Raw genomic sequence first — 26,893 nt, forward strand, 5'->3', positions numbered from 1 at the left:
ACTTTTGAGCACGTCAAGCATTTACTTACATACGTCGCGATGTGAGGTTTCATCTTCGGCGACCAATACATGACTTTGAGATCCTGATACATCTTATCCGAACCTGGATGATCAGAGTATCGAGACTTGTGTGCTTCGTCCATCACAAGCTCTCTAAGGTTACCAAACAAAGGAATCCATACTCGCTCCATGAAGTAGAGGATACCATCCGATCTCTCTACAAGTCGTTTATCCATGCCCCTTAAGTACTCTGCTTCAATGTTTTCCTCTTTCAACTCTTCAGTTTGTGCAGAACGGATCTATTCAGGTAGGTTAGAATGGATAGTGAGCTGTAAGGCGCGAACACGTTTGGGTTTCGATTCCTACCGACTGAGTGCATCAACCACAACGTTAGCCTTACCCGGGTGATACTTGATGGCACAATCGTAGTCATTTAAGAGTTATACCCAGCGGCGCTGTCACATATTAAATTCCTTCTGCTCAAAGATATGCTGAAGGCTCCTGTGGTCGGTATAAATAATGCATTTAGTACTGTACAGGTAATGCCACCCGATTTTGAGCGCAAATACCACGGCTCCTAACTCCAAGTCGTGAGTCGTGTAATTCTTCTCGTGAACCTTCAACTGTCGCGAGGCGTAAGCTATCACCTTCTCGCGTTGCATCAGCACGCAACCGAGACCCTGAATCGAAGCATCACAATATACCACAAAATCTTCTGTACCTTCAGGTAGAGACAAGATCGGTGCACTGCAGAGATTCTGTTTTAACAACTGGAAAGCATCTTCTTGCTTCGTTCCCCACGAGTATACAACGCCTTTCTGTGTGAATGAGGTAACAGGTTGGGCGATCTTCGAAAAGTCCTTAACAAACCTGCGATAGTACCCAGCGAGTCCAAGAAATTGTCGCACCTCTGAAGGAGTCTTTGGTGCCGCCCAGTTTCTGATAGGATCAATCTTAGCAGGATCCCGCGTGTATCCTTGATTCGTTCACAATGTGGCCAAGGAAGTGTACCTCTCAAATCTAGAAGTCACACTTAGAGAATTTCGCGTAAAGCTGCTCCTTCCTCAGAAGCTCCAAAATAAGACGCAAGTGCCGCTCGTGATCTTCCTTGTTCTTTGGGTAGATCAGAATGTCGTCGATAAATATGATAACGAAGTCGTCGAGATACGGTTTGCATGCACGGTTCATAAGGTCCATGAAAACCGCTGGCGCGTTTGTCAACCCAAACGGCATAACTAAAAACTCATAATGCCCATACCGCATTCAAAAAGCCGTTTTAGGAACATCCTCCTCTCGGACTCTCATCTGATGATAGCCCGATCTTAAGTCGATCTTCGAGTAAAAACTTGACCCCTGCAACTGGTCAAACAAGTCGTCGATACATGGCAAAGGATATCGGTTCTTAACTATCACTTTGTTAAGCTCTCGGTAATCTATACAAATGCGAAAGGACCCGTCTGTCTTCTTTAGGAATAGAACTGGGGCTCCCCAAGGCGAAGAACTGGGTCGAATAAAGCCTCTATACAACAGCTCTTGAAGTTGATTGGATAGCTCTTGCAACTCTCCAGGTGCAAGACGATAAGGAACACGAGCAATTGGGGCCGCTCCTGGCGCAAGATCAATCTGAAATTCCACTTGGTGGTGAGGAGGTAAACCAGGTAGTTCCTCAGGAAATACATCAGAAAATTCACGAACAACTAGCAGGTCTTCAATCTTTCTTTCTTCAGATGGAGTATTAGTAACAAGTTGTCACACCCCGATTTCCACGTGTATCACCGGTGGGCCCGGTGGGGGATTACCGTGACGTAGTTGGCAACAATATAGTCAAACCACACAATTATATGAATGCACAGCGGAAGCATAAAGATAAATATAATTCAACCTTTTGAATGTAATATCAAGTGTATTACAGAAATCGAATTGTATCCACATGGGATCATAAATAAAATAAAGTATTGTTCAGTCAGATACAGCATCAAGTTTGCGAGACTATTCGTGATGCTAGGAAGCTATTACCAGCCAAATTTCGTGTAGTACCTGCACTTAATCTTTTGGGGAAAATACGTCAGTTTACACTGGTAAATACGTTCAACTGACACATTTGAAAATGTTTATTAAAATTGATTTGAATGCACGAGGCACAAACTCTTTTATAACTTGGGAAAATTATTAAAATCTTGTGAACGAATTACATGTCCTTTTATGCGTTCAGTAGCCCGGATCCTGTCCGGGTTAAAGATTAATAGACACACCACATTGCGTAAAACCGTGGTGTAAAAACCAACGGCTACGTCTTTTAATAATAATAATGTCGACATAATATACCGGGTGTACGCCTACACCGGGATGTCGAGGTCGTGGCCATTTCGTAAAATGATGCCAAGGATATCCGGGACAACGGTCATTAACCCCCCAAAGGCTTTTAAGTAACAAGACTGTTTAAATGAGCCGATCATATTATTCAATTAACCACCTAAGCGATGGAAGATATGATGCTCAATCAAGCGGTATTAATATACCGTATCCCAAGCCCGTATAAGGGAAAATAAAGTTAAAAGTATTTACCTTTGCAAGTATATTCCTTAATGGATTACGTCACAGATAGCTTTTACCGGGGCTCCTATTCTGGGACGAAGGTTTTAATTAACCTATTAGAATCCTAACGGGTCTTTATATTAGCCGTAGCCTAGACCGGTTGGTTTCAAAAGATAGATATGGTTTAATCGCGCGAAAAGGCGAAAACCGAGAATGGAGTGTGATTCTGACCCAACAAGTTCAGAGACTTGTTTTATATGGGTTTAAAGTTCACACTCTGGATTTTAGGGTCAAAATAATATGGTTTGACCCATATCGGCTAATTTACGAAAACTAGTTTCATAAGCCGAACCGTGCGCGCATTAGTCGAAACGGTTAGCCATGAGAGTCCTACGCTTATTTCCTAAGTCAATATGCCTTAAAGAGGTTGTGGTATCAGTAGGATACCTTCCGTGATGCCCGTAACGAGTTTTAGTTAATATATCGCCCCGTAGGGGTTTTTCGGTCATTTTAAAGACTTTTAAAGAGCTTTTCGAGTTCTACAGGAAATCTGAGTTTCCTGAACAGTTTATAGAGTCTAAAATACTTTATTTATTATTTAAAATCAGTAGCAACTGGAATCGGGTCAAAAGACCTTGTAGAACTCAAGTTTCGGCCAAAAAGGCCATATTCGGTATTTACCGAATCGTAGCCATAACCGCAGGTTATGAGCAAGGTAAAAATTATTAAAAATCTTTAAAATTCCAAAAATATTATTTTATAACAGTGGGTAAAAGTTTTGGTGACGAAATCTTGGTTTAGATAGGCGTTGTGCTAATTGCGCCGTTTATTACAAAAGTTTCTTATAATTGCGCTATTTAGCATAACTCCCATTCTAGACCTCGGATTGACGTGAAACTTTAAGGACATGCTTATAATTTAGTAAGCAAGGTTATGGTCCGTTCACGTGTCCAAAATACTCGTTTTATTTTAAAAAGGGCGTTACGGTCAACTTTTAGGCGATTAACGGAAATGCGTAAAAGACTCGGACAAATAATGAACCGGTCACAGAGGGATATACCATCATGTAACCTGGTCCTAAGAGAGTCCTAAGGCATATCTATACCTCACTAAAACGGGTCGGAACTGAAGTCAAAGCAAAAGTCAAACTTTTGCGACATTCGGCACCGAACCGGTTCAATATAACAAATGGTCGATTCAAACGAGCGTAAACAAGTTTGTATGCTTAATATCATGTTTTATGAGTGTCTAAAGAGGTTGCATATCATTTATATTACAGATTATGCAAGAATCGCAAAAATAGCTTTCTGTTGACTTTTTAAGCATTCGTTTGACTCGACATTTGAGCAAGTTAGAGTGGTGATCAGAGGGAACCCTTTTAGAGGTTTATTACCCACATGAATACCAACTCATAACTACTTTTGATCCGTCATAAGACTGAGCCATTACGGATTTATTTTGAAGTCAAACCGTAGTTACGACGGTTTGATTTTTAGCTATATTACTAAGTAAAATTGAACCACAAAGGATCTAAACGACTTACAGAAGCTTAGGCTTGCTTAGAGAACAAAGAAGAACACTTGGGAGCTTTTGAAGTGACCAGAGAAGTGTTTTTGAGTTGTGATGAACTTATGCACACAATGTGCTTATTTATAGTGCAAGAAGGGCTTTAAGATCATCACAACACACTCTACAAGTGACCATGGATGAATGGCAGGTGGCCTAGAGAGTTATGGGCCGAGTAGGGGGCACCCATGACCCTGAGAAACCCATTACTTCATGTTTTACCGCTTTGGACAGCCAACAGCCAACTTTCTGTCGCTGGGCATCGCTTACGGACCGTATGGCTTCGGCCTTGCGGTCCGTAAGCCAGAGGCGGATCAAACTCAATCATTCCCCTCCTTACGGTCCGTAAGGCATAACCTTTACGGTCTGTAAGGGGTTAAATTGAATATCTTTTTAAATCTTTTGTAATGATTATAAAATCTTGGTAATTAATTACCTGACCTTTCGGGTTTGAAGGGGTAACTTTGCGATTTGGCCCTCGGTTAATTACAATTAAGGACCTCGCGTTATTTACCCGTATTGTTAAGCCCCCGGTTAATTTATTTATTATCCAGAAAGTCTTAAATTATATTATTGACGCTTTTAACCCTTCTCATACGAATTTGATCATAACTTTCTCGTTTTGAAACGGAACTTCGCGGAATTTATACAGTATATTCTGGTGAGCGTATAATACTGTTACAACGCCTCGGGAACGTTAAAGGGTCACTCAGAGGTATAATTTAACCATGTTGACACGGTTAACCCCTGTAACTCGTAATCTCTCACTTTCTTCCGCGTTTCGCTTCCGTACGATCCATGATTTATTCGTTTGAAGGTACGAGCATCATTTAGGGTTACTATACAGTATATTTACCCTTTGTTGACATTTATAACCCTCGAATTTACATACTTTCAAGGCTTGTCAAAATTAGTCCTTTATTTAATATCAATGCCACGTGTAATCAAATGACACGTGTTAACACATCATTGGACACAAAAATTCGAGGTGTTACACAAGTGCTAGAATAGCAGGATACCCCTTTCGTAGACACTTCTGCGCTTGCATAGCTGAGATGATACCAACCATCGCCCCACTACGATGCCCTTGAACCGATAATGACTTTCCACTGGGGAGAGGAATACGTACAATCTTCTCCTTACATAGAATCTCAGCTTGGTGTTTAGACAACCAATCCATACCAACCACTACATCAAAACGACCGAGGATAACAGGAAGGAGGTCAATATCAAACACTTGACCCACAAGATCTAGTTTACATCCAAAAAGGACATGCGAAGCTTCAATCGTTTTGCCATCAGCTAATTCTACTACATGCTTAGCTTCTAAAGGTGTTGGGGTTAACCCTAATCGCTGATTGAACTCTAGGGACATATAAATCTAATCGGCACCAGAATCAAATAACATAGAAGCAAAAAGATTGTTCACAGAAAACGTACCAGTCACGACATTGCCGTCGTTCCTAGCATCACCAGCACCAGTCGTAAATACCCTTCCACGAGCATTGTTGCCATTGTTGTTGCTCCCAGCATTGTTGTTGTTGTTCTGGCGGTTGTTGTCGTTGACATTCTGATTCAGCTGAGGGCAATCCCGCCTGATGTGGCCCTCATCCCCACACTGGAAGCACCCCTTCCTATAGCCTTGGTTCTGATGGGGCTGTTGCCTTTGCTGTTGCTGCTGCTGCTTTGGGTGCGGGGCTCTGCAGTCTTTGGCCTCATGGCCCACCTTTTCGCACCTACGGCAAGCCCGGACACACGGTCCATGATGATGATAACCACACTTGTTGCACTTTGGCTTCTTACCGACTTAGGTGCCTTGACTATGATTGCTGCCCTGGCCTTGGTTAACTAAGGATGACTGACTGAAACTACGGTTATTGCTGTTGTCAGGCCTTTTCTGCGATTGGCTTGCACTGGTTGCTTTGTCAGCATCGTTCCATTTGCGCTTGTTATCACTACCAGGTGTGGTAGCTGTAGCAGCAGGGGTGGTAGCAGATATACGAGGCGGCAATGAGCCACGCTCGACCTCTTGGTCGGTAATCTTGTGTGCTAAACGAATGATCGTGGGCAGATTGTTAAGGTTTGCAGTAGTGACCAAACTCTGTACTACTGGTGCAAGGCCTTTGATGTATAACTCAATTCTTCGAGGTGGAGGTCGAGACAGGTTAGGGCACAAAATTGCTAGTTCATGAGATCGTTTCATGTAAGCCTCGATCTCGGACCCTTCCATCTTCAAATTGTAGTACTCGTTCTCGAGCTTCTGAATCTCGTCACGAGGACAGTACTCCTCCCGAATTAACTCCTTGAAATCATCCCAAGTAGTGGCATTAGCCATCTCGATGCCCAACATTTGCACCTGGGCATTCCACCAAGTTAAGGCGCCATCCTCCAAAGTGCATGTAGCATACTTCACACGGTCCTCCTCGAGACAGTTACACATAGCGAGCACCAACTCAGCCTTCTCAAACCAACGTAGTAACCCCACAGCCCCTTCAGTCCCACTGAATGTCTGTGGCTTACAATCCATAAACGTCTTGAAAGTGCAAGCAGGCGGATGGTTTTGATTCTGATTCGCTTGCTGACCTAATGGACGAAGGGAAATACAACACAAGGGTAAGAGTTTTGTACGCGACACAAGAATAAAGAAGATTTGGCACATATCGTACCAGCTTGATAGGCTGCTAATGCCTTAGCCACACGGGTGTTAATCAGATTTGTCAACTCAGCCTGAGTCATCGCAATGTGTCCACGTCCATGGCCTCGTCCACTCATGATTCTATATAAGGAGAGGGAACAAGTTTAAGAATCGAGATAAGGTAGGAGTCAAATCTCACGTTGACATCTACAAACTACAAAGTTTACACCAAACAATAGGGCAGAACCCTTCTCACACTCGTTAAGCCTCACTGGGACTAACATGCACCTCACATTATTATTATGTGTGCACCCATAATAATAAGGAAATTTGCATGCTTATATCAGTGCCTCTTAACTTGCGCTAAAAGTTTCCCACACATTCAACTAGTAAAACGAAAGGCATTACAGGATTAATAATCACAAGAGTCGAAGGGTAGTGCCACACTATCTAGCTCCACTAAGACATGCAGCACAGGTAATCACATCAAGATGCAAGTCGTGTGTGTGTAATTACTAAGCAAGTAATGTATAAAGTAAACAGAAGACGAACCTTGCAATCTGGAGCTGAGCGTCATGGTCGATTTCGAAGCTATTCGGTTATAGTCTGGTTTTATGAAAATGTTTTAAAACCAAGTTCACTATAACCAGTGGCTCTGATACCAAACTGTCACACCCCCAAAATACCACATGCGGAAACACCGCGGGACGTGTGACGTACCAGGATCCAAGCCACCAATCACATTAAACCATAATAAATACTTAAGCAAAACATTCCATTCATTTCATGATATAATTCCAAGTCATAAGTTAAAACCAAAGTAAACGTTCAGCGGAAGCATAATGTAAATTGATATTCAATTGTTTCAAAATAAGTGTTCAAAACCAACGAAACAAGTATCCAAGAGTCTCGACCCATGACCACTCCAGCACTCCCAGATAGCAAGTCCATAATCAAGAATCTAACGACCTGCAAGCATGTAGACAAGTGTGTCAGACGACGCTGGTGAGTTCAAAGTTTGTTAACACGTTTTAGTTACCAGATATAAATATAATTCAATGATTTGATGTTGTTATTAACTCGATTACTGCGGATGACTCTAGATTTATTTGCCCAAACCCCAATGCTCTATCACACATTGGTCAAGTGGTTAAGGTAATTAGTTCACGACCGTCCTCCCCGGTACGGTGTGAGGGTGCCAAACCTAATAGCGTTATCAACTAATAACCCCGTTGCCTCCCCGGTAACCAATCGGTATATGTAAGGGGACTTAATGATAGAAATGAGTGTAATAACCAACATTCCAATAACCCGACGTTCCTCCCCGGAACGATTACCAGATGTCCCTCCCCGGGACGCATGCTTGGGAAAAGAGCAGTGAACTCACCTTGGTTTGCTCGGTTTGATTAGTTACTTGTTCACACTTAAACAGTCACAGCTTATGGTATTCATGTACACGTATCAGTTTACATTCGCATTGTACTCGTGTAAATCATAATCGTGGTATGCATTCATAGCAACGATCATTGGACAACACATAACAGCTATTCCAACTCATACAAATCCACAGTTCGCATGCATGTATCGTAAAAGTACTTAACAGTTAAATGAGCTATTCATCATAAAAAATTTCGTGTTTCCCAAATCATGATTAACATCCTTAACAGGCAGATAACAATCATTCAAGTTTCCTACACAAGATAACCACAGTCTGCTGTGAACCAACCACTGGGCGACGATGTCACACCCCAACCGATGGCGGAAACATCGGGGCGTGGCACTGAGCGAAACAGATTGTCCAGAAGTTTCCATAACAATTATCATTACCAATCAGTTTAAAGTAACATACCCCATACCATGTCTCAAAAGGCAAACAAATTATTACAGACAAATCTAGGCAAATTGTTCTGTTTCGACAACTCAGGTTTCAATAGTACAGACAACTATTTGTTGGTTACTAAAACTATTTCCTAGCCTTGATTTCCAAGCAAATAGACGCCTTAAGCACCTGTCACATACATTAAAATAAAAGTCAATACACATAGTGTAAAGGCGAGCATAAAAGTTTGATAATAGCATATAGAGTTCAAATAGTTTACGCATAACCAGCACGTACACTGAGTAAAACGAAGCATGTTAGTTATCGACATGAACCTATCGATACCAATGACTGCGGGTTGACTGCCCAAGGCAGTTCGTAATACATGATCACCACTGTAAACCATGCAAATAATTGTCCTTAACAACCCCGTGTGAACGGGTGCTGAGTCCAAACTATAGTACTATCGTTGCTAAGTCAGGTAGACAGCATTCCATGTGTAAACATAACAAACAAGCATTCATTAAGTCACGTATAACATGTGGTAACGATTAGCGTTAAAAGTATTGCGTAGTGTGTTCAATGTGATTTAGAATAAGTAACATATGTAACACCCAAAAGTGCGAAAGCAAAAAGGGTTCGAGTATACTCACAGCGGTTGATGGATTGAAGGGAGCGCTTGAGAGTAAGGTTAGCCTGAATAGTTCGACAGCATAACGATAAGTGATGCGTAAAACAAAAAGCAAGTGTTGATGGGTCGAACAGCTGGTCGATTAGATGGTAGTCCGATCGGACAGCTGATCGTGTGAGTGACAGTTCGTTCGGACGGTTGTCCGGTCGGATAGTCGTTCGAGTGGATTGTTTCTACCTTTGGGAAGGATGTGTTTGTGTATGATGGTTTGACTTTTGAAGTTTTTGTTGTAGTATTTTAAAACATTGAAGTATCTCTACCTTTCAGGTCGGTCGATCGGACGGTCGTTCGATCGGCCGGCAACCTGTTCGGTTGGGCACCTCAGTAAGAACAAGTCACAGCAGGTTGTCACTTGATCGGACAACAGTTCGATCGGGTGACATTCCTAGTGTATTGAACATGTTGAGAATTGTCAAGTGTTGAAGTTTAATTGTCACATGTTCGAGCGGTTAATCCGATTGGTTGGTAGTTCGATCAGACAACAACTCGTTCAACGATCAAACTTCAAATGCTGGTGAATAGTTTAAGTATGGGTCCCAAGGTGCAAGTCGTTCGGTTTGACCAGTCGTTCGGATTGGCTGTTCGATCGGACAACAATCCGATCGGACGGCACTCCGTCTGGGTCGACCTATTCGTCTTACACTTGGTTGTTTTGTCGTTTTATCGAGGCAATTTGATAACGAGTCAAGCAACATGAACTTTATCAATACTTAGTCCTCCTGATCGGACAGGAATCGCCCAAATCCGACTAGTGAACTGTTCGAGATGGTAGTTCACGTTTAACCCGAAATTGGTAAATCTCGTGGATAGAGTCTGAATCTCGAGCCACACAGCCACTAGGATGAGTAGTAGGTCGGCACAAGCTCCGTTTCTATCGGTTTTGAAGGCATTGAGTGTAAAAGAGTTGAAAGAAAGTTGGAAAACCATCTTTCAATCCTTTTTATTATGAATATGTTTAGATCTATGAAAGATCTTTGTTAGTTTATGTGGAAATCAGTTAGATCCGAGTCGTTCTTGGCGGATTGCGGCCAAAACATGAAGTTCCTCAAGAACACATGATGACGTCATCCTAGAACACCTTGAATCTTGGTGATTTCACGGTTAAAAGTTAAGATTTAAAAGATAGAAAGGTGTAGGAGTGCGTGTAGATCAGAGAAGTACAAGATTTAGGACGAGATCTTACCGGAATCGAGAGAAATCTGAAGAAAAGTGAGGAGTATGCATTGGTCGGATGTCACTTTTCCAAAAGTGGAAAGAATGAAAGTGACAGGGGGTATTTATAGAGTTCCCAAAGAGGAAAGGGCTGGTCGATCGGACGGCAGTCCGCGCGGACGGCTGGTCTATCGGCTGGTTGCCTGATCGATCGGTCGCCTGATTCGAGTGTTCGGTGCGACGAGTTTTGCTGTTTTGATTTCGATTGCGAGCATTGCGATGCGATAGAGTTTCTTAGTCAAATTACTTTTAATCCTAACTACTCATATCTCGCGCTATCTCTTCTCCACTAATTATCATACTATATCAACATACAATCATCCTTATTTCGTATTCGTTTAGCGTGTGCGATTCGATTGCGATTAAGTTCGATTGCATTTCGATTGATTACCACACATAACGTAAATTACACATGCACAAGTAACATATAAGGCACACACACACGTAACAATAACCAAAATGCGAGATTCGAGTTGCGAGTGCGATGCTGATTAGATTAATTCGATTAGCGTTTAGATAACTTTATCGCATTGTTACTTCCTATTGTTCACAGTCGTAAAGCGATTCATAGCGAAAAATATACATCGATTACTGTGATTCTTAATAATTACTCCACATAATACAACTAACGTAAAACATAAAATAGGCTAACTATAAGTCAAAGAAGTCAAAACAGGAATTGAGCGAGGAGAGACAGATTGCAATTAGCAATCTTTTCTTCCTTTGACTTCAATCTTGACTTTGACTTTCGAAACACGGGGTGTTACCGACGAAACTTCAAACGACGAAACACTAAGGTGTTTCGTCGACATGATGGGTGACGAATTACTAGGGTGTTTTGTCGACATGCCGTGTGACGAAATACTAATGAGTTTCGTCGACGGGGTGTTTCATGGGGGTGGGAACCTTTGTCGCCACACACAATAGTTTTCAAGGTTCTGCCTAAATCACAACAATCAGTTACGCTAATCATTTGAAACGTCTTCCCCCGAGTCATCAACAGGAATCTAAAATTTATTAACATACAATCATAGATCAATCATGAACCCTAATCATACCACTAAGAACCACAATCGATCAAACCATTAACAATTCATGAAGTCACTTGATTTCGTATTAATATTGTTACGCGATGTTTACATATGTTCCCAACCAAATCATACAACAAATCCCTGATCATGCTCCTACAATGTTTTCGCTAACATAAGATGTTTTCTACAATTCCTTTTTATCATACAATCCAAACATGAATCATCATACTAAGCTACTGTCCAATTATCACACTATGAAATCACATAACCAAGTATGACAAATAGATAGATAGAACCATGGGAATCATACACTAACCGCAGTCAAGAAGGAATCGAAGGACACTCGGATCAAGGAGAGTTTGCCGTCGGGTTCAAAGGAGGAGAAGAGAGGTGAGTGAAAGTTTAGGGTTTGCCTAGGGTTTCGCCGATTCTGGTCCTACGTAGTGTTATGCGCATATGAGATAAATATAAGTGATTCGTGCTTGGGCCTCACCTGGGCCGCAAGCCCACACGGCGAATAACCATCTTTTGTCGTGGTGTGTGTGGCGAAACCCCAATGTTTCGTCGAGTGAGGGTAATGGCGAAAGTCATATGTTTCGTCATGCATGAATAATACACCAACATATACCAAACAATTCACAAGTTCATTATTTAATCCAAACTATAATACAATACATCAAACATGAACAAGTTACACCGCAAACGAATTATGAAAACACTTTGCGAAACAAGTAACGTGTCGAGGAAAGACCTTGAAAACTCGGGTTGTCACATCATAAATGCGGAAGGGAGTTGACACGTAGACAAAAACCTTACTGAGTTAGTGCTCAGTTAACAATGTGGTGCAAGAACACACTAAATGTTAAGTTGGAGGTGTCAAGCGTCAAAGTGTTAGTTTGGGGTGGCAGTACCCAATGACTAATAGTTGAGGGTGATAAAATCTAATAACCCAAAAGGGAATATAAGGTCAAATTTCTCATAAGCAACCTTGCCAAAGAATAATTTTGAATTTTTTCTTTATTGTAATGGCTTCTACATCTTTATTTGCAAAAGCTTCGAACAATTTTTGAAAAAAAAAACTTTTTTAGCATTTTAAATTGAATTTTTAAGATGTATAAAAAACGTTAAATGTATTGTTCCCCGGTTTCCCACTTTTTTAGTGTTCTCCATCGCACCTCACTATATATATATATATATATGTATATGTATGTATATAGGATTAGGTTCATTTGTCAACAACTTCTTGAGAGTGAAATGAGTGAACTAATCTTGGTCCTTGATCATTTTTTAGACCAAAGGGGTAAAATTGACATTAGCCAAGTACTTTTAATTAAAATCCCTTAATTTTCTCATCTCTTAACTCTCTCTCTCTCATTTTTAATTATTTCTCTATTATTTTAATTATAAGAGATTGAATGGCTAATGTTTTTTAAATAAATTATGTTCTTTTTTAAAATTAAATATCAAACCTTATTAAATTATGATTTTTAACATATTTGTATACATGTCAGTATATACAAGATTTATACACTTGTGTATTATTACATCTTGTTCCCATAGGTCGGTATAAACCAGATTTATACACCTGTGCATTATTCAAGTACATATGTGAATATAGGTCAGTATATACCAGACATATACACCTGTGTATTATTCAAGTACATAGTGTATACAGGTCGGTATATACGAGACTTCTACACTTGTGTATAATATTACATATTGTTTCCACTATGCATCTTTCATCAAACATTGATCTAATACATATGTGTATAGAGAATGTAACTAAATATTTTTAATCATGTTCTAGATGGAACAATATTTGATAATGTTTGTATTTTTTTAAATTATCAAATATTAAGTTAGGTAATTTGTGAGAGAAAAAAAGTATAGAGAATGTAATTAAATATTCTTTTAATTGGAAAAAGAAAATCAGTAGAGAAAGAAAAAAAATCAATTAATTAAATGAAGAGAGAAAACTACAATTATACCTTGTGTCTATTAAAATACATGTAAGTTACAAAAAATAATTACAATCTTGCCACTAAAGAAAAAATCTAGATCTACAAAATCAATGGTCAGGATAAGTTCATTTTGTTCACAAATACATCATTGTTAACTCATGAACCCTACCATATATATATATATATATATATATATATATATATGGGAGTATCATTTGAGAAGAAAAAAGAACAAATGATACTATTGTAAAACATTAAATTGTTTTTCTCTCATCTTATTTATTATTATCATTGACTAATTAATTAGTTATAAAGAGTTTCATCATCCACCCCATTAAATGTTTTTGCTGTACACATCAAAATTTATCCTACACATCTCGAAAATTATCCTATACATATTAAAATTTATTCTACACATATCGAAATTTATCCTACACAGCTCGTAATTTATCCTACACTTTATCTTACACAGCTCGTAATTTACCCTACACTCTAAATTATTATTATTTTTTTTAAATTTACATTTTAAAAATAAGTTAAAAATTTAATGTAGTTAGCTATTAAAGAGGAACCTACAAATTAATAATCAAAATAAGGTTACCATTATACACTTACAATAATATAAAATACAAAAATTAAATAAAACAAAATGAATTATTCTTATTGGTGAAATTTATTCTTTTTTCTTCTTACAAAATTTTTCTTCTTATTTGAATCCTCCAACTTTAATAAAAGAATTGTGCCCCGAAAAAATGTATCCCGGCCGGAGGTCCTCCCAGCCACCCTAAGGACCGCCCTTGCAAACTACATTCATAACTAGTGATGAAAGTAATTAAAGGAAATAACACGTAATTACCTCTAAATAAGTATTCTAAGTTTAATTCTAAACAAGAGCTAGATGAAACGAAGGGGTTGAGCTGGATAGTTTCTTATCTTTGCTGAATACAATATCATTTTTACTGCTGCCAGATCTGTGGAAATTGTCTGAAAATGATAATGGGGACATCTCTATTTCGTCGATGAAGAAGGCAATTTGTGAGGTTAGGTGGAGTCGGGGCGAAAAGGTTATGGAATGGAACAATTAGATCCCAAACAAAGTTAATATTTTTATGTGGAAGGCTTTTCAAGATCGGATTCCCAATCTAGACGCTCTTGCTCGAAGAAACATCCCCATCGGATCATCTCTTTTCAGATTCTGTGGCGAAGTGGACGAGAACAACAATCACATTCTCACATCTTGTTTCACAACATCTATGGTTTGGAATTATATCATTGATTGGTTCAAGATCCCATAAATCTTCGCCTTTACCGCTTAAGACTTGGGTCGATTGCATTGTATGTAGAACTTGGTTAAAAACAAAATAAAGTTGATTAATAGTATCATTGCTATCATCTACTGGTGCATTTAGAGAGAACAAAACACGATAATCTACAACGATGGTACACATACGAAGATTATTGAAGACGTCAAGCAGTTGGGGTACCTTTGGGTAAAAAACAGGTTTAAGTTCAATAGGATCTCATGGAGAGATTGGGTAACCTTTTCATTGTTATGTTCCGTTGTTTGGCCTAGCTTTTTGCTAGCGTCTTTTCTAATGAAAGTTGCAGTTCCAAAAAAAGTATTCTAACCATTAAGTGAACAGTAAGAATTTGTTAGGATCGGAGGCTGTCATGATTGTGCTCGTTTGTATAATTCTGACAGAACAATGAATATAAAATGAGATTAAGTGCAGCGGAAACGAGAAACAAACTTTGTGAACATAATCAAAAGAGCATCCCTTTCTGCAGCTCCAGGAACAGCAGAAGAATCCGGAGTTTATGATTCTGGCAGGAGAGGTCCCGAAGCTATAGGCAGAACACCTGGTAGAGAGACCCAATCTTGGGTGAAATAAATACCGCGACTTTTATCTTTTTCAATAAAATCATCACGCAGTAAATCAACAAAGCCCAAAGTGATTTCTCTTTCCCCTTCAAGTTTACCTACTACGGTACCGGAATGAATGTGATCTCCACCGGACATACGTAACGCTTTAGCTAGTACACGGAAGTGCATACCATGATTCTTCTGTCTATCAATAACCGCATGCATTGCGCGGTGGATGTGAAGAGAAAATAGTTTGGTAAACAAATGCTTTTCATTAAGTTGAATGATTGAGATACAAAGCAAATGATTACAGCATGTTTACAGAACTAAGCTCCCCCTTAGCCTGATACCCCAAGGTTGGTTGCACAAGATGAAAGGATTAGACTGAAGAAGAAGAATCCACTCAGTCAATCAAATATAACAGTACAGGGTACTGCTCCATTTATAGGCAAACCAAACCACTGAAGCATCTCTGCTGACGTCACCATGATAGTGACATCTAACAAACTAACAACCTATAAATACTGTTCTAAATAAACTACTGATGTGTAACATCTGATTATAAGTACAATACAAAACAAGAGATAACAACTGCTTCACGTTCCACTGTTGTAGCCTGAGCACTGATGTTGAGCTTCAGTGCTTTCTTCAAAGGTGATCAGTCTTTGAATGGGCAGTGCTTGTGTCTTCAGCAGTACTTAGGAAACATCAGTAGATAGAGCAACAGTGTTTGTCTTAAGCAGTCTTTAGAATCTCATCAGTGTTTGGTTCATCAGTTGTTATAGTGAGCAGTACTTAAGATCCATCAGCTGTTAGAATACCACTGTCAAGGGGAAAACCAAGTGTAAGCAACTGTTTATTATGAGTCAACTGTTGTGATCTGGTTTTGGCTTTCATTATCTGTTCCTCTGGTAGGGTTCAATCCCAACAATCTCCCCCTGGAACATATAATGCCAAAACCCTTCATTATTCTGGATCTTTATTCCTCATCAGAAGTTCCTTAGCTTGTTCTTTAAATTCTTCTTCAAAATTCTTGGAACTCAGGTCATCTTCATCCCTACACAATGTAAGTTCAAGGAGATCCTGCAAATCTTCAACACTAAGGCCTAGTGCTTCTTTCCTTGATATATACTTCATTTCGCCATTGGATCTGACCAAGGTCAATACGTGGGTCTTTTGATTAGACATCCACTTTAGTACTTTTAATCCCAATGGGTCTCTAGGGAGAGATTTATTTGAAGATGAGTTTGGAGATGTTAGCCTTGTGAAAACTTGCAGACTTTCAGACATTTTTTTGAAGGCCATCTCAATGACATTGTTAGCTGCAGCTATGTCTTCTGCAGTCTCTTTTTCGATCAGCTCTTGCCTCTCAAAGTCTGTCATGCCTGTCAAAGTGTTTGGTGATGCAGGCTTGGTTAATACCTTCTTAAAAAGGTTCTGAAGCTTTGTTGATGTAACACCCCAAAAACCGAATGTTTATATTTTGTATGTTCCTCTAGAATAAATTATGAAATAAGTAACTAGGCTAATTAACCTAGTTAAGGGAAAGGTAAAAGCTAAGGAAATATGAAAATGGTGCCAATTATGTTTAACTATCAAACATGAGGGACTAAAGGGAGGTAAAATGAAAGATGAGGTTATATGTGTAAAATATACACACAAACACACACACGTACGTGTGTTCTGGAAGAGCCAGGAAGCTCCATGAGAGCTCAAGAACCCTAATCAAGAAATCATCAAATTAAAAGGTTAAATGAAGCTTAAACTCTTAACCGAGCACGGATTATTGATCACCTTCACAAGGAGATCGCGAGGTATGTCTTGAAAGTTAGATTTATGATCATGCCCGAAGTGGGTTATGTTGTAAAGTTTGAAATTGTATGAAATTAAGTATGAGTATGTGTTAGAATCCTCATTTGGAACATGAATTAGGCATGGTTTGGGTTAATTTGATGTTTATATGTGAAACCCATTTGGTTATGGTGATGATGACAACTTGAATGATCACCCATGTCCAATTCTTGCTTAATATTGATGTATTTTGGCATGCATGATAGATTCTTGTTAGAGGAATTGAAAGAAATGTGATACTAGTATGTTTAATGATTATGTAGAAATGATTCATGATGATTAGGAGGAGGGATTTTGGTGAATTATGTATGAGGTTAGAAGGATATGCATGAATTAGTTGTACATTAAGCTTAGATGTTAGTACGCACACAAGGTGTTTGATGAAATGCCTAAACGACAATAATATGTAAAATCCGTACTATACGCTTGAATGATGTGATGAATCTATATGGATTGTTTGATTATATTAGTTTCGGCTTAAGAATAGTTATGGAACGAATGAGAATCCTAGAAAAGAGTAAACTTAAATGATATTGGCGTTAAATATGAAGATGTTGTTATGAACGGAATGGTATGTATATGTGTATATGTAACTATTTGATTATGCGACCAAATATGTCCAACAAAATGAGTATGAAGCGTAGATGGCATAATGACTATGGTCTAACATGTTAATTCGTGAATGAATGTGTGTCTAAGTTGGAAATTGAAATGCTTGATGGTTGACTTTATGGAAAGTCAACAATGGTAGGAATGTTGTAAGGTGGATCTCTTATCATAAATGTACGGTTTAGGAAGTCAAAGTGATGTACGGTATATTCATAGCGAGATATGTAATGGCATGTTTATATTATGCGAGTAAAAAGGATCTCATTGTTAATCTATGCTATGAGTTGCAAGAAATCCACTAATGAAAGTAAATTGTTGAGCATAGATTTATCGTGATTGATGCTATGTGTGGCCTTGTTTACTAACAAGGGTATCAATGTATGGTTATGAAAGGATGGATAGCATGTCTACGGGCTCAAGTATGGAGGCTAACGGGTCAAAAGGAAGCATGGAACCTATGCTTGAACTTGGACGCTCAAGGTATGTGACATCCAACTCACTTCCTAGTATGCATAAAACATTCTCGTTTATAAATGAGGTGAAGTCATGTAAGGTGTGAAATGATTGTTGGTATTGGGATAAGTATTGATCTAGATAGTCGAGGGTACGTTGTGGGATCAAACGGGTCGAATAATTAAGAAATAGTGCGGTAACGGTAATAAAATTGTTAATGAATAAGGACCCGGGATAAGGATTCTTAGTCTAATATGTAAGGAATTGTTTTACGAATGTTTAGGAACAAGTTTCAAGTGAAACAGATGCAAAACGAGCCAGATATGCAAATTTTAGTATTTAAAATGGGGACTGAACTGGGCATCACCGTAGCTTACGGTGCCCACCGTAAGCTACGGTGGGTGCTGGGAATGTTATTTCTGCCGTAAGGCAGGTTATGGCTGCCGTAGAGTTTTGAGGGCCATCGTAAGCTACGGTAGCCACCGTAGCTTACGTTGGAGGTCAGATGCAAAAGTAAATTTGTGGATTTCTTTGTTTTCTCTTCGAATTCGGGTCCCGTGGACCCATTCCAAGCCTTGTTAAGTCCTTATAATGTTCCTCAACCCTACCGAAAGGCTTGATAAGTTACGGGTGAGTTCGGAACTCATTCTTAAGGTCCGAAACATACCCGGAGAGCATTAAAAGAGCGTTTATGAGGTGTGGGTAAGATCAGGAAGTGGGAGCGAGTATGCGGGGTAATGAACTAAGTAAGTGGGTACGTGTGTATAGATTTAACTTCTTCCCAATTTGCTTAAGATAATAAGTAATCATGAATATGAGGTAGTATGTATGTATGAATGTATTTATGTAATTATGTAAGTACGTGTACGTGTGAGCGAAGGTACGCACATGTGTAGTTATGATCTGTTTTATGAATGTATGTTTGTATGTAGTTATGTATGCACGTATGTATGCGGGAAGGTATGTTTGTATCTAATTACACTACAAGAAAATGAAGCTAATGCAACCTCGATAAAATGTTGCATTAGGCCTCTTAAAGGTTGCGTTAGGCCTAATGCAACCTTTTATCAAAAGCTGCATTAGGTGAAGTTGCATTAGATATAATGCAACCTTTTTGTTAGATAATGCAACCTTTTTTGAAAGAGTTGCATTTATTATTCAAATGCAACCTTTTCACAATGCAACCTTTTTATATGCTAAAACAACTTTTTTTACTTTCAAATGCAACCTTTCTAACACTCAAATGCAACCTTTGCTACCTCAAATGCAACATTTGTTACAATCAAATGCAACCATTGTTTACATCAAATGCAACACTTTTTAAAACTTTAGTTACAACATATGCAACCTTTTTTTTTACAATCAAATGCAACTCTATAGCATTATAGTTTCAAGTATGAAAAATTCTATGCCTCAAATACACCAACACAATAATAACACAAATATAATACATATCTTATATCATAATTTAACATCTGTCCAATTCTAAATAACAATGTAATCAAAATAAAGTTGTAATTACAATGATAAAAGTAACAAAAACCTCCTACCATTCTCTAAGATCTTAAAGTACTCTGATAGGTAGCTATCTATGATACTTCGCATCCTAGCTTCAAAGTTTGCTCATTGGATGTCAAAATGTTTCTGAAGGTGTTCTTCATATTAAAAATTTGCAAAATATTACCACTCCACGCTCTTCCTTATGCAATATCCTCCATTATCCAGCTTCAATTATAATTACGTCGGGCTGCTAACGTGATAGTCAACCTACCTAAAACTGCTTAAAATAAAACTCGACCACATACACTTATTGATCTTGAAAATGCTGCCTTGTTGCGAAACTACTTATAAGCATTTTGGGCAAATTCAACAAATAGTATGATTTTTCTCGACACCTACAAAAAAAATATTAAACTAACCACATTAGATACCAAAAAGTCCAGTTTTTTAATATAGTTTCATAACAATATTTGACAACTGACACACTAAGTTGTTAGATAAACTTGTCAAAGAGGTTTTGGTCAACCCGACCCGTTTCATCCATAAAATGCCCACCATGACTAGTCAACTAAACTACCCATTTTTTCACATCAGCAAAAAATAAAGTTTACCAAATTATGCATGTTGGGTCATCAAAGTAGATGGCACAAATGAGACGGCCTTGAATTTCGTCCATGAAGTTGAATTTGCACATCATGCTTCTTGCAAGGGAACCCGACTACCAGCGAGTGGACCCCAACACCTGCTGACATCGTAAAACTTCATATAAGTTGGTTATTCAATATAATTTAATAATTTTAACTCTGAATATCCCTAAAAAGTTTTAGTGAACTTTCGGTTTTAGGCAGCTTTTGTCTCCAACACAACTCGTAGGGGTAGAGTTATTGATCCAGATGTCATGAAATAGCATCTACAATCAAAAACAACTTTATAATTGCATTTTCAGTTTTAGGTTTATGTATGTTATGAGGAATTGTGTATAACTGAAACTAAGATGTGTCATGTTGATGAATAATACATTTGATGATGCTCTTCCAGTAAATCTTCTTTGTATCCATCATTGTTTCCTTTATACCTGCCACCTATATTCTTGCGCTCCATAAAAGTAGGCTCTTTTCATTGAGTTTTTCATCTTCATTTGCGAATCCCATCTCCTGAAATCAAGATGAAGCATTCAAAATTAATAGAGAAAACACCATGAAAAAGTGAAATGACAGCAAGCTGCCAAATTCTATGCTGACAAAAGTCAGCTTCTTTATCTGATATTATCTTAGTTGTATACATACCAACTTCTCTATAAGCAAATGTAAAAGAAGAGACTTCCGACACTCTTACAATTAATGGCAAAACTTAATTAAAAACAAAACAAGGATTAAAAAAAGGAAACGAGTGTCGAGGCGTTTTCCCTTCACCTCATGAAGCGTAGGCCTCAAGGCGAACCGAGTCGTAAGCCCGAGACAGAAATAAAAAAAGAAATATAAAGAAAAATATAAAGATTGTATATCTTATAAAATTAATTGAGTTTTTCTCTATGTGCGCTTTTCTTAAGAAAGCCCACGCTTTTTTTGCGCCTTGTGCCTAGGCTCCGGGCGAGGCCGATGCGCCTCGCCCGCGCCTTGCGTCTTTGACAACATAGATCAGTACGCAAACCGTGATCTCGATTCCACTCACATACACGATATGATCAAGATCTTACAGTCTATGATTTTATGGTCAAAATTTGGATCTAATCAAGCAGGGCCGGTTTTTTAAGAGTGCAGGAGGTACGACCGAGTAAGGCGTTTTTTTCAGGGGGGGGGGGGGGGGCAAAAAGATTTTCTCGCTTACAAATATATGATAATACACATAAAAAACACTTAAAAATCTAAAATTTTAAAAAGGATCATATCTTGATCCTAGTTTTTATTTTACAAAGACTAAGTCTCCAATATAACAATCTTAAAAGTGCATTTAAAATGTCACAACCCCTATAAAAAAAGTTACCCAGTAACTAAAAGTGCATTTAAAATGTCATCATAATCACAACCACGTCTAAGAATTCATCCATGCGAATTAAATCACCTACAGGTAAAACTAAGTGAATTCAACAAACAAACTATCCAATCAATCGATCACATTAACGTTTAATCAAACCCTAGTCCAACAATCTAGACAACCACGCCTAAGCAATTACCTGTACGGTAGAGTTGGGTTAATGTCCAGACTGTGATATACAGCTTAACAATTTGAAACCAATGCATGTTATATGGGGTTAAGGTTAGAAGATGTGGTCTCATTGTACTAACAACCATCGATAACTTAGTTCATATGACTCATGAGTCATGAGTTAGGAACTTATTTGAATGCAACGTGTGAATAAAAAACAAATTTTAAAACACAAACAATTAACCCCAATTATCACCATTAAAACATCCACACTATCGTCTCCAGCAACAATCAACTCAATTATCGTATAAATGGATCAAAAGCCTTAAAACAAACCTCGATTAAATACGCAAACAAAGGGTAACATAACCAATAGAATAAAAAATAGACGAACATACTGATTTATTTGAATTACTAAATGATAATATGTATGATGTATCGAATCAAAAAATATAATCTGGAACTAATCAATCGAGAAATTATAAACAAAATTATAATTATCATGCGACAGTTGAATTCTCTGTGGCAATTTGAATTCTGTAATATCATGCGGCAGTTGATGTCTAAAAGAAAAGGGAATTAGATTAAACAAAAAGGAAGGGTAACTAAGAGTCGTACCACGTCGTTTGTGTTGAAAATACGGGATAACCACCGCAACAGTTCGTATTTTGTGTTATATGTACTTTCTGATTTTCATATAATGTTGCGTTTGTAAAGAATTGTTACCAAAAAGATGCGTCGTTTTAAAAAATATAATGTGAGTTTGTACACTAATTTAACTAAATGTCAAACAGCGCGTCGGTTTGCAAAAGACTTTTTGTGTACATTTAATTTACCACGTATTTTAACCAAAGACAACTTTTAGATATAAGTAACATAATATAATTTTCTAACCGACGCAACTTTTAAACGAAAAGGTATGACTCAAGTTGATAATTGTATATGTATATAATACTTCTTCAAGATAGAAAACCACCAATTTACAACCAAATGTTTCACTTTATAGGGTATAAAAGGGATTATAACGACCTAATTGCAGTTCACCGAACAAAGTAAGGTGATTTATCAAATCAAAACATTCAGATGTTAAAACCTAAACCCTAGAACAAACTACAAGTTTAACTGAAGTACTCAACACGAAATTAATATCAATCATGTACCCTAATCATACCTGTTAGAAGATGGAAGTGAATCGAGATAAGCCTACTGGAACCGGAGTGGGCGCTTTGGGCAACACAATGGGGCGGGTCCTGGTCTGACCATCGTTCCTCCTTGGCAATCTCCGACAATGATCTTATGTTGTCATTTTTGTTGTGATTACGAGTCCCCTCCATTGTTGCATTATTAGCCTCCATTGTTGCGCTGGTGTAGAGGGAATTTGTCAAAACTCAAAATGACCTTCAACTTTGAGGGAAATTAGGAAATTTAATTTTTGATTTTGGGGGTGTGGTCAAGGAGAAAATGAGGGTAGTGATCGATATTGGAGGGAAGTTTTAGGGAGGGATATGGCTCGGCTATTATTTTTTTTATATATAAAATGGTTGCAACTAATAATATCTAACAAGATACCTTATGGAGACTCAACACTATGAAATAATAACAATATTGAAATGCTTATAAGTAAGATCGCGTTATCTAATCCACTTAGGAATAGCCTAATGGTGTTGGTGAATTAACAGAAGGTCATGGGTTCAATCCATGTTTTTTTTAACGGTCAACGAATCCTCTAAATGGACTACTGGCGAATCATCACATCGGGATACACTCGTCTCCGAACTGCAGAAAACCCTCACCTAGGGCAGAAGGCTGTGAACACTCGCCCGAAGACACGATAGTGTGATGACGTAAAATAACAGTTTTTAAAGTAATTTTTTTAGGATTTCATGGGATGCGTTTGTTATTTTTTTCTAAAAGGATTAAAGAGTTGTTTTTTTATTTCTTGATATACGCAGACAATTAATCCTATATTATTATGTTATAAAAGAATATTATTTAAATATCAAATATCACTACACTAAAACAACTAAGGAAGCTATTTACAATCTATACATTGAAACTTTTTATACAGTTTTGTCATTTTCACTGGATTACGCACCTTTTTAAATAAGAGTTAGTATATAAGTTTTAAAAATGTAACCATTTTAACAAAAATTATAAATTTTAATAAAATTTGCAACACTTCAAAAAAAAGGTTGCAAAATTTAATAAATTTACAACTTTTAAATAAAAAGGTTGCATTTCAATAAAATTAAGCAACTTTTTATAAAAAAAAGGTTGCAGTAGATCTTCTAATGCAACCTTTATGATGAGCTAAGTTGCATTAGACTCAAAGGCAACACAATTGAAAAAGGTTGCATCTAAAAAGTTGCATTAGCCTCATTTTCTAGTAGTGTTATGTATGTATGTAGGTATGTATGTGAGTAGGAATGTAAGTACACCGTCATGTATGTAATGTTTACGTAGTTTCAATACATTTAAGTATTGACGTTATTAACAGTGTGCATCGAGAATGAAACATAGTGCAGGTACTATATTGAAGTTCGTCAAGGATTAGACGCCTGGATGGAATGACAAGATCTAGAAAGATAACGGGATGAAAAGTATATATGGATAGAACGTAACGAGACTACATGATTAAGAACCTTCTTTGTATATGATGTATGCTAATGTTGTGAATGTATGTGGTGGGTGCAGGTTGTACGAAGAACAGATTACCATCATGAGGTGTAGCGATCAAAGACCGAGTCACAAGATAGATTGTACGGGGATCCTTGATTATGTAAAATGATAGTTATAAGCTATGCTTTTATTTTGTAAATGTGTACAAAAGATACCTATATTGTAAGAAGGTATTTTATAATGAACTTGCAAGTAGGTCAAAAATGTTTTTAACGAAAGAAATTTTATGGTACGAATTTTCCACTGCGTCTTTTCAGTTAAAGCGTGTTAGGGTATTACAGTTGAGTTCTCTTCTTTTAGACCCATTTTCATGATGGCATCATTGAAGTACTCAGCTTCCTTTTCTTTGACCTCTTCTTCAGACAGTTGTTTTCCTTCTTCTTAGTTTGTCAAAAGAGTAGGATTATCTGTTGATTTGAACACTGTTTTGAGGTTTTCAATCTGCTGTTCAAGCTTCATCATTTGTTCACGTTTCTTTGAAGTGCCTGAAACAGTTATCTTCCTTTTCTTCAGCCTTTCATAGGCTTCATCAGTCTGCTGCTTTGACCATTTTGATATGGCTTCAGCAGTATCCATTTTTGCATCCACCAGCTCCTTTTTCTTCCTTTTGTACTCAGCAGTTAGGTCAGCAATGAGCTTTTTGTATTTGCTCCAATTTGGAGCATTCTTCTTCTTTTTCGGATCATTGTTGATTTTTTCAATCCTCTCTGCCTCATGCTTTAAAGCAACTATTGGCCATTCTTCAAACTGTTTTTCTTCAGCAGGATAGAATTTCTCTTTCATGATGTTGGCTAGATATTCTTTTCTTAACTTATTTCGTTGATCAGCCTTTTCTTTGTTCAGTTCTTGTGCAAACCCTTCCATCTGCTTTACTTTTGAGAGGAAGAATTCCAGTTTTTCAGCAATGGCCTCGTCACTTAGACCTTCACTTTCAACTTTAGCTCTTACTTTAGCCTGTCTCTCCTTGAGCTTGAGATAATCATCCATATCCTCTGGTGCCATAAAGCCTATGAGTGAGGGGAATCTTCTTTTTGAAGGATCTTCCTCTGTATACAATTGCCTCATCTCATTTTTGATAGCTTCTAGTTCTAGTGGATATTTTGCAGCATTAGGATCATGTATGTCCTCATCGGCAGAGATTGGCTTTGTTTTTCTGGTAAAGAGCTTTGGTTGTGAGGTAGGAAAGGTGAGAGCAGTGGTGGATGGTTGACTAACAGCTGTTGAAACAACTGGTGTTTCAACTGCTGTTGTCATTACAACTACTGATGTATCAGCAGATGTCTTCTGCTTTTGAGCAGGGGTTGTGATAGCAGTTGTTTGAGTGGTGATGAGTGACTGACTAACAGTAGTTGGAACAACTGGTGTTTCAACCACTGTTGTCATTACAACAGATGTTGTAACATCTGTTGTCTTCTGCTTTTTGGCAGGAGGTGATGATGGGGTGGCTGATTTTGATGGTGATGATGGTTTTGGTGCTGTAGACACAGATGGTGGTGGAGCAGTAGTTGTGGTGGTGTGTGGTGATATGGTGTGTGTTGATACTACAGTTTTGGTTTGGCTATTTTCTGGCTCAACATATATACCATCATCAATTCCTTTTTTCTTCCACTTGATCTTCTCCCCCTTTTTGACATTATCTGGGAAGGGTTCATTCATGAAGAGAACAGTGGAGGGAACTTTTCCACAGGCACTTTGAATGTGAGCCTTGATAGCTTTGATATCTGCCTGAGTATCTTTGAATCTTGATTCCACCATATTTGTCAGCTTTTGAACATGTATAGCATGCTGCTGATCTGCCATCTGCTTTTGTCTTTCTAGCAGTGGTTGGAACATGGTCCATAACTCATTTGCAGCAGGTGCCTGTTGAGCAGGTGCTTGAGCAGGAGGAGCAGTGGATTGGGCTTTCTGAGCTTTTAACAGCTGCTGCACCATATCCTTTATTTCAGCAACTGAGGTTTCCAGGTTTTCAACCCTGCCCGTCAATTCCTGGTATTTTGAATCATCACCTGAATTAACAGGATCATCTGAATCCCCACCAGCAGTGGTTTTACCAATGTATGACTTAGGAACAGAGTCCCAAAAATAAGCCATTGATGCCCCTTGTTCTTGGTACTGGGGACTTCTTTCTTCAGCACCTGATAACCTTTTGATGTTGCCAGTAGTTAAAACAATCTCACTGGTGGTTCTCAGTGGTGCTATTGAAGAAATTGCCTTCAAGGGAGTCTTATGAATGTAATCACTGTCCAAATGCAAACCAGTGGGTTCAACATTTGTAGTGGCTGCTCCACTTGAACTACTGACAGGAATTACTTGTAATTCCTGCAGTGTAACCTCCTCAGTTG

General features: G+C 38.2%; 2 long non-coding RNA genes across 2 annotated transcripts; one reads left to right on the forward strand and one right to left on the reverse strand.

Moving 5' to 3' along the window:
• Positions 1–17,005: 17,005 nt before the first annotated feature.
• Positions 17,006–24,736, forward strand: LOC110911450. The gene is made up of 3 exons (XR_002576967.2): positions 17,006–17,128; positions 18,168–18,254; positions 24,567–24,736. It is a non-coding gene; the product is annotated as an uncharacterized LOC110911450 (long non-coding RNA).
• Positions 19,659–23,513, reverse strand: LOC110911449. The gene is made up of 4 exons (XR_002576966.2): positions 23,044–23,513; positions 20,746–20,881; positions 20,339–20,637; positions 19,659–20,122 (listed from the first exon to the last, which is right to left on the reverse strand). It is a non-coding gene; the product is annotated as an uncharacterized LOC110911449 (long non-coding RNA).
• Positions 24,737–26,893: the final 2,157 nt, after the last annotated feature.

This window comes from Helianthus annuus, chromosome 15 (assembly GCF_002127325.2).
Source record: "Helianthus annuus cultivar XRQ/B chromosome 15, HanXRQr2.0-SUNRISE, whole genome shotgun sequence".
NCBI lineage: Eukaryota > Viridiplantae > Streptophyta > Magnoliopsida > Asterales > Asteraceae > Helianthus > Helianthus annuus.